Source organism: Ranitomeya variabilis, chromosome 2, assembly GCF_051348905.1.
Source record: "Ranitomeya variabilis isolate aRanVar5 chromosome 2, aRanVar5.hap1, whole genome shotgun sequence".
NCBI lineage: Eukaryota > Metazoa > Chordata > Amphibia > Anura > Dendrobatidae > Ranitomeya > Ranitomeya variabilis.
Genome location: NC_135233.1, coordinates 36,416,934 through 36,433,706, shown reverse-complemented (window position 1 = coordinate 36,433,706; position 16,773 = coordinate 36,416,934). Strand labels below are relative to the sequence as shown.

General features: G+C 38.5%; 1 protein-coding gene across 1 annotated transcript in view; it reads right to left on the bottom strand.

The window, feature by feature from the left end:
* Nucleotides 1–16,773, bottom strand: part of USH2A (usherin) — a 930,843-nt gene that overhangs the window by 632,747 nt on the left and 281,323 nt on the right. The gene's annotated exons all lie outside the window — the stretch shown is intronic.

The window sequence follows — 16,773 nt, the reverse complement described above, 5'->3', positions numbered from 1 at the left end:
TTCTTATTGTTTGCATCATTATATGTTATTGCTGTTCTGTCTGTTGCTGGTATTACATTATTTTCTAGTATTACAGATATTTTTAGAGCCCACCATATCATTCACCGCATAACCTGTTGTTTATTTCATGAGCAGCCGGTCAGATCCCACATAACAAAATTGCTAAATGGATAAAAGACGCAGACACAGTAAATAAAATATTTCTGTACTTGCACACACTGTGGACTGGAAAATTAATTTATAGTGCAGCAGGGGAGATGCATGTATTTTCTTCTCAAGAGTCCAGATGGAGTATTTATTTTTGATGTTATTTAAGGCATTGGAAAGCTGAAGTGCATTGAGACTTATTACAAAATAAATCTCATTTGTTCTGTGACAGAAGAAGTGCTTAAATTGATTAGCAATTCACTTCGGCTTTATGATATCACATAACAAAAATGGCTGCCTAAAAAAAACCGGGAGAGGTAAAATATAGCCGTCTTCTGTACATATCGCATACGAGGGAAATTTGGGGATTTTGTTTTTTTAATATTTCAAATTGAGTTTATATTTTTTACTTATAAGTGATGTCATATTATAAAAAAAAAAACATTTCCTTATTGCAAAATGATTTATCAAACTTGACTTTGCTTCCTACAGCAACCAATCACACGTAAGAATTTATTTCCTAAATTGTAAGAAAATTGGATTAGTCACAACTAAATGGGCATTGGAAGGGTCTAAGACTTCTCTTTGGTGTTTTCTAAATCCTTGTGTCACATGCTCCACTTGACACTTGCAAAGTGTCTTTTTTTTGTTCCTCAAGTATTCTTTTAATATTCAAGTTTCTACTGTCAGTATTATTGTTAGACCCCATGTACATAGAATCATAGAATGTTAGAGTTGGAAGAGACCTCCAGGGTCATCATGTCCAACCCCCGCTCAATGCAGGATTCAATAAATCATCCCAGATAGATGTCTGTCCAACCTCTGTTTGAAGACTTCCATTGAAGGAGAACTCACCACCCGTTCCACTCATTGATCACTCTCACCATCAAAAAGTTTTTCTAATACATAAACCTATGGTCCTGTTCTAATTCTTATCTTGCGCCTCTAAAAATGTATCGGTCCATTCTGAGATCTGCATGGTTTCGATACAAAGGGACTATCGGGTCCCAAGTCACCAAAACTGTCATTTTGCTTATCAATCTTGAAGAAAAGTACTCTGGCATAAGACGTGCCAAGTTCAACAGGAAGAACATGCCTCTAAATCAATTTGGCACATTTTTCACTTGTTGGGCGAGAATAGGAGTACATGCTTGTCATAGTTACGATTAATTTTTCTGCCTGCTCTCAGCCTTTTCCCTTCTCACGGAGCTCCAACTACTTTTCAAAAAGTTGCCCATAACTGGTGTAAAAATTTCCAACAGCGTTTTTGCAGAACTTACAAGTTGCGAAAGATATGATCACATTTCAAACAGTTTCATGCCAAAAACTGCCAAAAACACTTTGACGACTCAAAGCCAAAATTTTTTCTCGTGGACTGTTGTTTTGCTTACCAGTCTTAAAGAGAAGTACTCTGGTATAAGATGTACCAAATTTACCAGTAGGAACATGCCTCTAAATCAATTTGGCACATCCTTGATCGGTCAAGTGTTACAGCAGCAAATGTACTCCAGTCGAGAACATTTCGTAATTACAATGAATTTTTCTGCCCGCTCTAAGCCTTGTCCCCTCTTGCGGATCTCAAACTACTTTTCAAAAAGTTGTTCAAAACTTGCCTAAAAATTGCCAATAGTCAGTACATTTTTTGAAGAACTTACAAGTCGTGAAAAGATATGATCTGATCACATTTCAATCACTTTCACATATTCTGGCAAAATGCTTTGATGACTCAGGGCCAAATATTTTTCTCTTGGATTAATACTAAATTGCACAGAAAAAAATAAAATGTCGTTCACCATCAGACGAAGTTTTACAAATCTTTCTAGTAGAACAAACACCTGTGTGTTATTGATCTGCACTGACGCACCATATTGGCCACACATGGAGTATTTACTGCTCAAAAACATGAACAGTATTTACACCCGTACAGATTTATTCCTATTTTTTATCACTTTCATCTATTTTTTTCCCCAGTTAATCTGAGTAAAAAATATGTTTTACATTTTGATTTTAGTTTTAGAAGTGATTATTTACTTTTTTTTTTAGAAATCAAGAAGATATTCTTGAATTAATGAAATTACAGATAGGTATTATACAAAGGAAGACGTAAACGGTTTTTCTGTGCTTGTTGATCACAGAGGACACTAGAAACTAAATGTAACAAATTTGGATGAATTTAGGATTATTTGCACCCAAATTGTTGAAATGCCTAAAGGGATGGGCTCAATATGGAACTTGAACATTTTGGAACTTGCTGACGCCATATTGTATCCATGTTGTTGTATTCATCTGATGCATGTTCATACACCACTCTTTTTTTTTTTACGAATATCCACCATTGACACTGCTGCATTTGGTCACTTTGATGATCATATTTAGGTACAGAATGTATCCTATCAGCTCAAAATTTCATTTTAAGGGGTTGTCCGGCCTTTGTGTGCAAATCAGCAGTCACTGTTTTTGACTGCAGACTTGTAAATCCTCATAGTGCGTACAGTGCGCACTGTCAGGATTCTCCGGTGGCAGTGCCACGAAGCTGTAAGTATGCGATTTTCATACCGCCGGTCACATTCTCACTAGATGTACCCGGACTCATATAATTCACTGGTATTTAACGAGGCACGACTAGTTGGCATGTAACCTCATGTATGCAAATCAAATACTTCCGGTTACACACCCGCCTTCTCCCGGAGCCGACAACTGGAGAATCTTGACAGCACACATACTACACACTGTGAGGACTCACAAGTCTGCAGTCATATAGAGTGACTGCAGACTTGGACCCCAATCCTGTACAACCCTTTGAAGTTGAGATCATATAATTGCTATAAAAGTTTTGCGTTTTGGGATTGAGTTTTCTGCAACTACAGAATTTATATTCATAGCATACTTATGAACATATTTAACAGGATTTTCCCACGAACAAAAGTTCATTTTAATGAATAGATCTTGGAATAATAATAATTTCAACAATTGGATGTGTTTAAATAAAATGTTCCTGTGCTGAGATAATCTTATAAATGTGTCCATGCTGTGTGCTGTGTAATGGCTGTGTCTGACCATACAGGAACATGGTCTGATCATACCACAGCTCCTGGGCAGGGGGGGAGCAAAAGCGTATACAGACCTGATAACATGAGATCACAGCTGATTCTTTCTGTGAGATAAAACATTTCACTGCCTGTTTTTAAATAATGTTTTACTTAAAGAAAGAATACTTTACAATCCCGCTCTATAATTTCTATATAATCCTCCCCCCTGCCCAGGAGCTGTGGTATGATCAGACCATGTTCCTGTATGGACAGACACAGCCATTACACAGTACACAGCAGGGACACATTTATAAGATTATCTCAGCACAGGAACATTTTATTTAAACGCATCCAATTGTGGTAATTATTATTATTCCAAGATCTACTGATTAAAATTAAATTTTCTTTGTAGGAAAACCCCTTTAATTAGCATTTTTGTACACTTAGGGGAATTTTTTTAAGGTGCTAATATTTGGGACTATAAAGCTGCAGAAATATCAACCATTACCTTTTTATGAATTTTAGTTAAGAGCTACAATTTCTCGTTGTACCGATTCAACCGACTATTACGACATTCTGTTTGTCACGCTGCAATACACATCATGACCACTTGGTGGACACAACAGATAAATATCTGATAAAGTATCACAAAAACTTTAATTTTTAACAAGCTGCTTATCTCATGCTAAAAATTTCAGGATATGTCAAGATAAGAGGAAAAATAAGGAAGGACACATTTCTATTCGAGTGATGTCTTGATTGAAATCTCAAACCTCCTCTAATATGGACTAAATACCTTTGTCTTTATCCCAAGTATATTGGACTAGAATAAAAATATTAAAAATAAAATAAAGGTTCATTTTGACAATGCACGTTGTTGAGCTTAGTTTGGTATTTAAAGGGGTTTTCTAGGAATTAGATACTGATGGATAGGTAATCAATATTAGAGTTGTGGGGTCTTACAGCCGGAACCTCCAATCATTAGCAATTTGCAGTACCGCCACCGGCCAGAAGTAGACCGTGGTTGGAGCTAGGACATCACAGCTCCATAGACTGTGTAGTGGCCATCCTCAGGTATTGCAATTCTCAGCTTTCTCTGAAGTGAATGGGAGCCGAGTTGCAGTACCTGAGACTTACAGTGAATGTCCACATGTGAAAGTATATTTTTATGTATTTTAACATTGTGTAGGGATTAATTTGTATCTATATATTTAGAATGGTTAGAGCTTTGTTTTTCTTAAACATAGCTACAATCCCTCTGCATAAACAAACAAAAAAAAGACTAATAATAAATAAAGAAAACACTCCTTAGCTCTCCCTAGTGGTGGCGACAGACAGCCAGAATTTTAACTAGAGAGCAGCAGTTTGTTTGGGTAAGGTTAATGTTGTAACATAGATAAATCAGCATTTCTATTCGAATAGGGTAATGAGAGAGGAGATAACTTGTGAATTAGTGGAGAACTCACTCATTAAGAGAATGAAGGGTCTTTCTTTGAGTGGTGCAATGTGTGATGCCGCGGTCACTAGCGGGTTGGGGAATACTCACTTGGCTGCGAGATTTAAGGCACACAGGAACACTTTCCACTTTAAACAGTCTATGCGGTTTATTTTGCACTCATAAACCACTTGAGGCTATGTTATATATCACAGGCTTAACACATACTCCACAGCACTTTATAGTATGCGGCAAGAACTTCATTGAAGAGACACTACACCCGCCAGTCCTCCTCTGACTAGTTCCTGGGGTTGTCCATATTAATGTCTCTATTCACACAGCATTAGACATGAGATTACAGTCTCTAAACACACCGGACCTCACTTCATCCAGTCACTGTGGGAGACCACAGTTCATTAACTGACCCTCATCAGTACATACAGTCCACCAACTCTGGGTTACCTTCCTGGAGCTCCTGCTCCACACGCTGACCTCCTGTCAGTCCTCTCTTCTGGGGAAACTACCTTACTGGGTTCACCGTCCCAGATGATGCCTTGCTCACCAGGCCACCTGACAGTCCAGACCAGCAGAAGGAAAGGTCTCTTCCTCAACACAGTACCGCCACAGACTCTGCAGGACCATGGCCTCACCGTATGCTATTCAGGGACTCTGGTCCTACTCCCAGGACCTCCCAACACACAGGCCTTCCAGGTCCACAGCCTCTCAGTATGCTATTCAGGATGTCCATACCTTGGACCGTCCAACACACAAGCCTTCCAGGACCTGACACACTGCCCATGTGTCAGACCTCAGTCTCATTATATCACAGAAACCACTCCCACAGGTGGGAGGTGTGTGGTTAGTCAGACCCTCCCAGCTCTCCAACTAACCTTGTAAGCCTCCCATTAAAGCTACACAATAATACTTGTGGGCCTATAGGTCCCAAAACAACAATACTGGCTTACAGCGCAGACTCCCTCTACGTCACATACTGGCCATTTACAATCATGCCATACACTGTTTCACCATCATAGTTATGCCTGCAACTGCCATGCATTCCCATGGCCTCAATACACCTCCGTGTGTATTCTGAGGAGACCATGCAGCGCCCACTAGCTGTACCAGGGGTCACTGCATCACAAATGTTTGAAAATGTGGTCATCTGCTCCATCCAAGTCTAAGGAGATGATGGAGATAATCAAGCAATGTATTCAGCCTTCTTGTCTTCTGCAGTCTCAGAGACTTTAATTAATTAGTGATAGGCGGCTAAAGTGCAAAGTTCATTCAACATGGAGATAGAAATAAAAAAAGTCTACTCTGATTGTGGCATACAGTGGTATAATTTGCAGTGTGTGGACCCCAATGTAACATCTGCAACAGGGTCCCCAACTGTCACGCATCTTTAATGGTAGAGTTCTTCTCTTGTGAGCCGAAGGGACCTTTTGGGGACCCCTTTGCTTCAGGGCCCAGGTGAAAATGGAACCCCTACACTCCTTGTAGTTACACCCATGGTAGCCCATTGAAAATGGGAGTGGTAATCTCAGTCTGTGAACAATAAACCAAAGATTCATGTGAGATAGTGAGGTGCTGGACCTGCAGAGTCACTCAGTGTAACTATAAATTGATCGATGTGTGATGCACTGCAGTAACAGCACCTTAATAACAGAATTTTTATTATTCTCCACACACTGCAAACAAGAAAAGCAGTGCAATACCCCTCTGTACTAATTTTGCTTCTGAAAAATAAATCCTGGAACTAAGGCTTGTGTGTCACAAAAAGTGTGCTTTCTGCCTTGCGAGCCTGATCAAAAAATTAATTAAAACTAGGGCTTAAGACAAAAGAAACATTCACAATCCAGACATTTAGACACAACTGTCTACCTCGCAAAATGTGAGGGTTGAAAGAAAAAATGCTTTTTTTTGCACACTTCCATGTTATAATAATCTTGTTACAATTAGATTTGAATACTCAGGGCTGGCATCTTCCCCCAAAAACATGCAAGGGCTGGCATCTGCCCCCAAAAAGAGATTATTTTTGGACTTTTTTTTTTACAATTTAATGGGAATCTGTCAGCAGGTTTTTGCTACCTCATCTGAGAGCAGCCTGATGTGGGCAAAGAGAAACTGAATCCAACAATATATCACTTAGATTACTGGGTGCAGCCGTTCTCACACAATCAGAGCTTTTAGATTTAGCATGAAGCAGAGCTGAGAAAGCTAGCCCCGCCCACACCAGGCTCTGTATATACAATGTCTGTAGGCAGTGAGTTGCCTATCAAAGGAGGGGGTGTGTCGGATCAGGGCTCGCACCACCAACTAGCCACAGCAATAATAAGCTACTGGAGCTAAAACAATCATTTTAAGCAAACAAAACCTCGGAGCTTGATAAGAGAGGCATTGCTGAAATCTGTGTTTTAACCACTATTGCATGCTATCTTCAGTTTTCATAGCAAAAACATACTGACAGATTCCCTTTAAGTAGTCTAAAAAGCCACATGCCATTGGCAGGGCTGTCATCTGCCATCAAAGAAGTGATAATTTTTGGACCATTTTCACAAGTTAAGCAGTCTAGTCTGATACTGCAGGGTATTGTTAATGTGACTGTTGGTTACCACCAGTCAGCCATTTTCCACTAGCTAGATAGATTGAGGGGATTACTAATGAATTCCCCATGACAAGTATAAGTAGCTGGAATAAATTTGATAATCAGGGATCTACAGGAAAGAAAGCGAAATCGAACGACACATCAGAAGTAGATGTTAAAATATTTAGGCACAATGTAACTGTAACGGTATTATGTCATCATTGGATATGCTGGACGGTAACACTTCTCCTTAAAATCATTCTCATTTCCCTCATAAAACATATTTGAAATTATGAATATTGTGTTTGTTATGGGAAATCAGAGCATAAAACCAAATCAGAATCTACGGGAAAAAATAAAACCGTAACTAAAAACGCTGATGGAGTAAAATCTTCATGTCAGTTATTGAAATACGGCTAAAAGACAAAACAGTAATAATAATAATAGTATCAGAATGTAATTGTTTCTATTTTGTATATTTTTATGATTACTGTCGTATTTCGCTGTCCTTTAATGTTGCGGCGAATGGTACAAAGAAATGTGCTATGCTATGAAGCATGTTATTGGATCTGTTTGTATCATTCAGATTAGATGTGACACAAGCCGCGACTTCCTTCACGTGCAGCGAGTGACCTGTCACTGCGGTAATTTCATTGTCTCACTGTACAACAATGTAATAATGCAAAGCACTGTACAATGTGAGACGTAAGCACAACGACAAGTTTACAGCAGGCGGAAAAAAATCTTTACTTTTAACCTTTATGATAAAAAAGATATATAGGTATTAGATAGATAATAGATAGATAATAGATAGACAGACAGATAGATAATAGATAGATAATAGATAGATGGATAGATAGATAGATAGATAGATAGATAGATAGATAATAGATAGATGATAGATAGATAATAAGATAGATAGATAATAGATAGATAATAGATAGATAATAGATAGATAATAAGATAGATAGATAGATAATAGATAGATAATAAGATAGATAGATAGATAGATAGATAGATAATAGATAGATATATAGATAGATAGATAATAAGATAGATAGATAGATAATAAGATAGATAGATAGTTCGATAGATAGATAGATAGATAGATAGATAGATAGATAGATAGATAGATAGATAGATAGATAGATAGATATTTGACAACTTTTATTGAGTTGCTGAAAAACTACAAGAGTTGCTTGTGAACAGGCCGCATCCCTTTCATATCCCCTCGCTCCCAGTTTCCTGCCCCTGTAAGGACAACAAGACGCCGTCTGATGACAGAGTATCCCAGCATTTTGTGCAAAGAAGAATGTAAAACTTTAGCCTTAAATATGTAGTTTACATCTATTTTTATTTAAAAAAATAATTAGACAGATTACAAAAAATAGATGAAAGAGAGAGAATGTAGGAAGGAAATACAGTAATAAAGAAGTCAAGAAAAAGAAAGAGCAAAAGAGAGGAGAGGAAAGAAAGAAAAGATAAAGGAATAAGAAAGAAAGAGAAAAAAAGAAGGAAAAGAGAGAGAAAGAAAGATAAACAGACAGAAGGAAAGAAAGAGAAAGAGAGAAAGATGGAAAAAAGAGAAAGAAAGGAAAGAAAGAGAAAAAGATCGAAAGAAAACAAAGAAAGAAAGAAGCAAAGATAAAAAAGTAAGAAAGAAAAAAGAAACATAAAAGAGTAAGAAAGAAATATAGAAAGAAAAAAAAACAAAGAAAAAAGAGAACACAAAGACAAAATAGAGAGTGATATGGAAAGAGAGAAAGAAACAAGAAGAAAGAAACAAAAATGAGACAGAAGAGAAAATGAGGAAAAGAGAGAAAGGAAGAAAGAAAGAAAGACAGAAAGAAAGAAAGAAAGGAAGAAAGAAAGAAAGAAAGAAAGAAAGAAAGAAAGAAAGAGAGAAAGAAAGAAAGAAAGAAAGAAAGAAAGAAAGAAAGATTTGATAGAGAGCTATCCCATAAATGAATGGGGCCCATTGGGCTCTGAGTCCGTTATGTGATTGAACAGAACAGAATATGAAGATCAGAACATAATATTTTTTTCTATCAAAATGAAAACATATTTTCTTAAACCAATATTTATTTTTATTATACATATTTTTAGGAAATATTCATTTATTTACCCCTGACGACAGTTGTCAGCCGGTGATACTGGATGCGCCAAGGACCATAATTAAGGGTCTCTACTAGTCTAACTTGACGCTGTTGTAAGACTTTTGCAATTAACTACTTAAATGCATCGTAACACTGGCTTCCATGACAGGGAGCTATTGATTTTTTAATCATTTTCCAGTCTTCTCCCCGCACAAATAAATGTACTACAGTTACAGTTAATGCACTGTGTACATAAAACAGGGACTGCACACAATTTACTGTGCTGGGGTAAATACATACATGCAGGGCCAAGGCTACAGGAAAAACAACAGTGAAATATTTGGGAATTTTTCTTCAATGTTTCATCCATTCTTCCGTAATACACGGAAGTGTCTGCAGGAGAAAGCTCAGGCTGAAAGTGGAGGAAATCCTGTATGTGGCTGAGATGAGATTCCAAAAGGTGTCACTGTAGCACCTTGGACTATGTGATCTTTCACAGGACTTTGATCTGGTAGAAGCTTCTGAGGCGAGATCTCTATTGTGTGTGTGCAGAGAATGCAGGATCCATAGAGGTAAGATCACATGTCAGCGATAGATAGATAAATAGATAGATAGATAGATAGATAGATAGATAGATAGATAGATAATAGATAGATAGATAGATAGATAATATATAGATAGAAGATAGATAGATAGATAGATAGATAGATAGATAGATAGATAGATAGATAGATAAAAGATACATAGATAATAGATAGATACTGTAGATAGCTAGATGATAGGTAGATAATAGATAGACAGATTGTTAGCTAGCTAGATAATAGATAGATACATAGATAATAGATAGATTGATAGATAGATAGATCATAGATATATGATAGATAATAGATAGAAAGATTGATAGATAATAGATAGATAGATAGATAGATAGATAAAAGATACATAGATAATAGATAGATAGATAGATAGATAGATAGATAGATAGATAGATAGATGATAGATAGATAGATAGATAGATAATAGATAGAATGATAGATAGATAGATAGATAGATAATAGATAATATATAGATGATAGATAATAGATAGATAATAGATACATACATAATATATAGATAGATAGATAGATAATAGATAGATAGATAATAGATATTTTAGAATATATGAGATGAATAGATAGAGTTAGATACTGTATTATAGATACAGTAAATTGTTATACAGGAGATGAATAGATTTAGATAGATACTGTATATACAAAGCTAGATAGATACAGTATATAGATATAGTCATGTTCGAAAATGTTGGCACCTATAACGTAGTATATTGCCCAGCCACGTAGTATATTGCCCAGCAACTTAGCATATTGCCCAGCCACGTAGTTTATTGCACAGCCACGTAGTATGTAGTATATTGCCCAGTAATGTAGTATATTGGCCAGTGACATAAAATAAAAAATAAACATATACTCACCTTAGTCCTGACTCCTGTGTATGGTGCACGCGGCAGCTTCCGGTCCCAGGGTTGGTATGACTATCAGCGCAGGACCTGTGATGATGTTGTGGTCACATGACCGTGATGTCATGGCAGGTCCTTCTCCCATAGCATCCTTAGCACCGGAACCTGCCAGCAGACAGGACACGATGTCGGAGAGTGAGAATAATGTTGTTGTTTTTTTATTATTATTATTTGTAACATTAGATTGTTTTACTATTGATGCAGCATACACAGCATCAATAGTAAAAACTTGGTCACACAGGGTTAATAGCTGCGTAACTGGAGTGCGTTACACCGCGCTCCGGTAACGCTGGCATTAACCCTGTGTGAGGGCTGACTGGATGACTGGAGGGGGTATGGAGCGGGCACTGACTGTGGGGAGAAAAGAGCGGCCATATTGCCGCCGGACTGTGGCTGTCGCTGATTGGTCGTGGCAATGGTCGTGGGCATTTTGCCACGACCAATCAGCGACATGGATTCCATGACAGACAGAGGCCGCGACCAATGAATAACCGAGACAGACAGACGGAAGTGACCCTTAGACAATTATATAGTAGGATGACACAGCAGCTAATCTCCCTGGATGTGGACGGCCGAGAAAACTTGATGAAAGGTTGCAATGCAGTCCAGATGGTGGATAAGCAGCCCCAATCAAGTTCAAATTCAAATTTTAAGCTGCGTGCAGGCTCAGGGTTCATCAGTGTCAGCGTTAACTATCCATTGACATTTGAATGAAATGAAACGCTATGGCAGGAGACCCAGAAAGACCACACTGCTGACAAACAGACATAAAAAAGCTAGACTGAAGCTTGCCAAAATGTACGTGAGTAAGCCAAAATCCTGCTGAGGGAAAGTGTCTTGCGGACAGCTGAGACCAAGATAGAAGAGCTTTTTAGTAAAGCACATCATTCTGCTGTTTACTGAAAAGAAATGAGTCCTACAAAGAGAAGAACACAGTACCTACAGTCAAATATGATGGAGGTCCAAAGATGTTTTTGGGTTCCTTTGCTTTTTATGGCACTGGGTGCCTTAACTGTGTGCAAGGCATCATGAAATCTGAAGATTATCAAAGGATTGTGGGTTGCAATGTAGTGCCCAGTGTCAGAAAGCTGGGTTTGCATCCTAGGTCATGAGTCCTGCAGAAGAACAATAACACCAAACATACTTCAAGAAGCACCCAGAAATGAATGTAAACAAAGTGCTGGAGAGTTCGGAAGTGGCCAACAATGAGTCCAGATTAGTGATGAGTGAGTATGCTCATTACTCGAGTTTCTCCGAGCATGCTCTGGTGGTGTCTGAGTGTTTCGGCGTGCTCGGACACTTAGTTTATGTCGACGCACCTGCATGATTTGCGGCTTGAATACATGTGGGAATTGCCTAACAAACAGGCAATCCCCACATGTATTCATGCTGTCTAGCAGCTGCAAATCATGCAGGTGCGTCGACATAAACTAAGTCTCTGAGCATATGAACTCCCTATGGAAGGGTTCAGAGGCAGCAGTCACTCCTAGGGTCTGTTGACTGATGGGCCCTTATGATTGTTGCATAATATAGAAGGACAGCAGTGCCATAAATAAAACATTATGGCTTTCAGTTCCTGCAGAAAATGTTTCCATTGGCCATTAAGAGCTTCAAGTTTTGTCTATTGACTCCCTATACCCAAGTGCTGTGCCAATTTTTTCTTTGCTAGGATACTGCGTCATTGCATTTGATATAGTCTGCTTCTTACGATCTATGCAAGTCAAATGCAACCTACTCCACTTGGGGAACCTCCTGCCTATCTAGCATTACCTCTCCACCTCTTCCTGTTGATCTTTGATGCCACATCTACAGCACTCTTCAACAACTGGCCCCAGTAGCTGTCAACCATTGAGTAGTAGTTGAGTGACTGGGTGCAGCAATTAGACTGCTGTCACCTCTGCAGCAATCTCAATAAAAACTAGATATTAGCAAATCTGCCAAAATTTGGTTCAACAGAGTCACTCGAATTTGGAAGGGAAATTCAGCTTGAATCGAAATACTAGAAAATCGTTTTTTATGTTTTGAGGTCTCTCCAGACCCTACAGCATAATAAATGGAGGGGTTAAAAAACACTAAATATTATTCTCACCCCACCCCTCACTTGTCTTTGTGCTACAATTCCCCACCTGGTTCTTCATTGGCTTGCTACCTCCTTCTGGTTCTGGTCTTTGCTTTCATCTTTAGTCTTTGTTCTTTCTTTAACACATCCGATACTCACTAAACCTCATACGACATTGAAACATGGGTCGCCCCGTACCATTACCCCTTTATTTGAGGTCTAGTCAGTGCCGGCAACTCCGAAGAATGAAGATGGAAAAATCAACTGGAGCCGGAGTGTGGACTCGAGCCAGCAGAATACTGGGCGGGGAGCTGCAGTGTGAAGAACGGTGAACGACAAACATTTTGGGTTCTGGCAAATCAAACTTTTTGATGAAAGTCAAAGTGAATTAATTTTGCCTAGGAAAAAAAAAACTTGGGCCTAAAAATTATCAAGGAGGTAGTTGCCAACTGAGGCAACTACCTGTTTTGTTCTACCAGGTGCCGGCTCAGATAAGTCACCGACTGCTCCTGCCGGTGATTCAGCTGCTACACGTTAACAGAGCAGCTCTTCTTCTGTTGATGGGATGTGACTGATGATGTCATGCTGATGGACAGCCGGCTCCCCGCGGTTAGGCAGTGGGGAGCCGGCTGTCAATCATCACAATGTGAGAAGTCACACACCACGAACAGAGCAGACTGGAAAAGAAGCTCATGCTCTGCTGACGTGAAGACACTGAGTCGCTGGCAGGAGCAATCTGCGACCGTTCTGTACAGGTAGGGATAAAAGCTGAGGACAACAGGTTGGTAGTTAGCAACTACTTGCATGTTACTTCTTAATGTAAATAGGCTTATTTCGAAGTCTTTTGCCTATAATGTGGAAAACTCCTTTAATTAGAGACAAGTCACTCATGTACAGTGACTCTGCACTAGGGTCAGTATTTCTAGAGGTTAGACGGACATACTTCAAAAATGCCATTTGTGCAACAGAGGGCTTCAATACCGGGGGACAGATGGCAACCTTCAGCCAGAATTCTATAAATAAGCATTGCAGAGGTCATTGGATATTCTACCAGTAAGCCATTTCATCTTAGGCACCAAATGAGGTTGGTAAGCGAAAAAAAAAGCAGTTAATTTTGTTTTGTTGAAATAATATCATTTTAGTTTTAGAATGGGAGGCAGATGCCAGCTTTTCACTCCGAACAGATGGCAATTCTATCTAATAGTGAATCTCTGTATTAGTAAGGTCTGTTGTGTATACAAACAGCCATAAACACTAGGTAAGAATCAAAATAAATTTTAATTGTAGACATTAAATTCTGGCAGGCGTTCTACCCAAGGATATCAGATTCCTTCTCTCTAAAGTCTGTTCTTTAACCGGGGCTCATTGAAATTGCTGGAATTGCAGCCTTGATAGTTTGCACTCATTTAATTCCCCCCCCCCCACACCCAAAATAGGTTTTCCGGGAGGTGATCCCCCTGCTGATTTTGTGTTATATCAGAATTTATATCCGGGGGAAGCTTTAATATTTCTGCTCGCATTGCTGCAGGTGTAATGATCCCAGTGCAGACCAATTTTACCAGTCTACAGTTTCTTCATCTTTCCGTTGGGAGCGTCGCCTCTGTCGGCCACATTTGCTTGTACGTAAACTAGAACGGTCCAGATCCACATTTTCATTATTGTTATGAGTCACAAGACCACGGGATTCCTTCATTAGCTGCGTTAGTTTGCTTGATTCATGCTCCGTCAGATGTACCAGACCATTGATTTTACTAAAAAAAAAGGCAGTGGATGGATATAGGGGAAGAGAGTATGTGCTGTAAGAGTAAAGTGTGTAACGGAGATGAGGTCCATGGGGCATTTACCTTTCTACGAAGGATGGAAAACGAGCCTAACAAGTGGTGGACCCACCGGTTTTGTAATGGGACAATAAGGACCCCTTTATATGGGTGTAGCTCTAAAGGGTGCAGAGGTCACGGTTTCAGCTTAGCTCTGGTGCCACAATATAAATAATATCACATTAGTATAGATGGATATTCATAATTCACCAAGAGGAGTGAATAATCACAGAAAGATAAAGTGATACTTTTTTTCTTTAAAAAAAATGTATTATTAGTTTACACATGTATTAAAAAAACCCATTAAAGATAGTGGGGGGCTACATACAAAAACTTGACAATAAAATGTGTAAGCCATGGGTGTAATGAAAATAATAGTATTGTATTCTATAAAAATAGAGACCCTAAGACTTCAACAAACGTTTCGCTCGGTGGCTTTCTCAAGGAGTTAGACTCCTTGAAAAAGCCACCGAGCGCAACGTACGTCTGAGTCTTGGGGTCTCCATGGTTTTGTTGTTCTCTTTTTCTATATGTCTGTTATTTGACATAAGCAAACTTTTTTTTTCATTATGTTCAACTATTTATTTATGCATAATTTATCATTCACATTTATATGCCATAACCTTTTTTTATATTTCTTCTATTTACAAACCAGTATACATTTTTAGAGAATACAACACCATTACTTACATTATACCCAATCTTTATATGTTTTATTGTGAACTGTCTTTTGTGCATAGCCCCCCCACTATTTTAATGTTGTTGTTTTTTTTAATAAAACATTTTTTTTTAAAGATTAATTTATCTTTCTGTGGTGATTCACTCTTCTTGGTAGGTTCTTTAAAGACGGAGTTGTGCTGAGCTTAGGAGTGTGAACTTTTTTCGCTGTCCCCCAGAACTGGAAACTTCTGTGGATCCCCTTCTCTACCATTTACTTCATAAGGACTTACTTAAAGGGATTATTCTCTAGATTATTTTATTTTAAAAATAGGCCCATAGATAGAGGTCTTAAAATAAACATAAAACACATGCTCACATTTCGGACAGCCATCCTTCCTCAGTACTGCTGTCAGTGTTCACCACTAGTTTCTTGTCTTCCTCACGTGGTAAGGCTCTCAAAATATAGATTTTATTTATTTTATTTTAAGATTTTATTTAATTTTTAGAATTTCTTTAAGTTTTCGATCTTTTTCGTAAAAAATATTGAAATAAATTTTGATACAAAATTATTCCTTTGAATCTTCAGATTCCTGGCACAAGTATCCTTCCTTGCCTTCTTCTTTGTCCTAAATACCTTACGAAATGATCTGTTGTGAAAACAGATAAAAAAAACCTGCACATCATCTCTGATTGGCTGCAGTGGTATCTTGATATTATCCCCCCGCAGGAAGAAGAAGACTGGCAGCAGAACCATGGAGCTTCGACTGGTAGTGGACTTTCATTTTAAAACCACCAAGGTCCCTTTTTTATTTAAATAGTTCTAATTAATGGTCAAACCCTTTAAATCCAGTCCCCTAATATAACATAATGGATGCTAAGATTCAGTTCTCAATAAGCTTTCTGGAATTAAGAAACTCAAAATTTTGAGATTGCTGGTAGAGGCCCAAAGTTCTGGTTCAGAAAATATGTATGCTACATAAGCACCATTAAATCTCCATGTATTTCCACTACACAGTCCAATGTCTCATAGGCTACTTTCACACACAGCATATTTGCTGCGTATTTTTACGCGCGCGTATTTTGCTGCTGCTTTACCTGCGTTTTTTTACGCAGGCAAAAAACGCAGCTGCTTTCACACACAGCGTTTTTTGCTGCGTTTTTTGCAGCTGCGTTTTTTTCAGCATTGTGTACTGAAAATAAAGTTTGTTTGAAAAAAAAAAAAGGGGAAAAAAAAAAAAGAGTCATTGAGGTCATTTCCTGTCTTTATGACTCAGAATACAATACACACTGGAGTTAACATCATGTCGATTCTGCCAGCTGCAATGGCCTTGAGCCAAAGACGCCTCAGCAAGCGGAACAGACATCAGCTGGGGTTTACTAACCCCACTGTCACTAACCCCAGGTTACTAGGGCAGGCGTCAGTCAGACGCCCC